Raw genomic sequence first — 1,580 nt, forward strand, 5'->3', positions numbered from 1 at the left:
ATAGCAGTATCTTGCACTTTCTCTGCTTGCTTGTTATTATGAAGTAAGCTGCACTACAGAGAGGCCCATATGGCAATAAACTGAGGGTAGACAGCCAAAGAGAAAATGAGGCCCCATTTTTAAGAGGTTGCAAGTAACTGAATCATGTCAACAACCATATCAGTGAGCTTGGATGTGGATTTTTCTCTGGTTGATCCTTCAGAGAAAACCTCACCTATCATCTAAGAGTATTCTTATAAGAGACTCTTATTTAGGGAACCCAGAAAACCCATGACTAGATATCACAAACATTGTGATATTATAAATGTTTTTGTCTTAAGTCACTAAATTTTGGGATAATTTGTTACACATCAATAGATAATGAACACACTTTTCCTACCTACTATGTTTGGACATGCCTCTCCACTCTTTTTTTAAAAGATTTTATTTATTTATTCATGAGAGACACACAGAGAGAGGCAGAGAGAGAAGCAGCCTCCCTACAGGAAGCCCAATGTCCTCAATTCCAGGACCAGGGATCACACCCTGAGCCAAAGGCAGACATTCAACCACTGAGCCACCCAGGAGTCCCTCCTAACTCTTTTATTTGCTGTTTTAAATAATGCTGAGAGGTGCCTGGGTGGTTCAGTCAGGTCTTAGCATGTGAGATCGAACCATGCATGAGCTCCACATTGGGCATAGAGCCTGCCTAAGATTTTCTCTCTTCTTCTCCCTCTGCCCTCCCAATCTTCTGCTCATGTGCACATTCTCTCTCTTTCAAAATAATAAATAAATAAATAAATAAATAAATAAGTAAATAAATAAATAAATAAATAAATAAAGCAAACTGAAGTGAGTAGCCTTGGGTACATCTTCTTCATCTTCAGAAATGAATTTACATAAGTGGAGCTCAGTCTAAAGTTATGAGCAGTGCTCAGTTTAGTAGTGCATCTAATAAAGACTTGGAATGATTCAGAGAAGATTAACATGGCCTCTGCATAAGGATGACATGTGAATTCATAAAGTGTTTCATACTTTTTACAAAGCTTTGAAAGCAATTCAATGGAGGAAGGATATTCTTCTCAACAAATGGTGCTGAAGTGATGGGACATCTATAAGAAAGAAAATGAACTTCAGGCTGAACTTCACATTTTATATAAAAATTAACTCAAAATGGATTATGGACTTCAATTCAAAACATGAAATTATAAAATCTTTAGGAAAAAATAGAAAGACAAATACTTTGGCATCTAGGACTAGTCAAAGAGTTCTTAGACTTGACACCAAAAGCACAATCTAGAAAAGAAAAAACAACTCTTCAATTAAACCTCATCAAAGCTAAAACAATGTATCTTTTCTGAATGTCTAGGTGAAGAAGGTGAAAACAAGCAACATACTGGGAAGAGAGATATTTGCAAATCACATGTCCCACAAAGGAATAGTATCTAGAATATATAAAGAACACTGAAAACTCAGTAGCAAAAAAAAAAAAAAAAATCAAATTAGAAAATGGGCAAAAGGCACAAACAGACTTTTCAATGAAGATGATATGCAGATGGCAAACACACACATGAAAGATGTTCAGCATTATGAGCCATCAG

The 1,580-nt window shown here is 35.9% G+C and overlaps 1 non-coding gene across 1 annotated transcript; it reads left to right on the forward strand.

The window, feature by feature from the left end:
* Positions 1 to 909: 909 nt before the first annotated feature.
* On the forward strand, positions 910 to 1,018 carry LOC140608814 (U6 spliceosomal RNA). Its single transcript, XR_012010800.1, has one exon. It is a non-coding gene; the product is annotated as a U6 spliceosomal RNA (small nuclear RNA).
* Positions 1,019 to 1,580: the final 562 nt, after the last annotated feature.

The sequence above is a fragment of the Canis lupus genome, chromosome 1, assembly GCF_048164855.1.
Source record: "Canis lupus baileyi chromosome 1, mCanLup2.hap1, whole genome shotgun sequence".
NCBI lineage: Eukaryota > Metazoa > Chordata > Mammalia > Carnivora > Canidae > Canis > Canis lupus.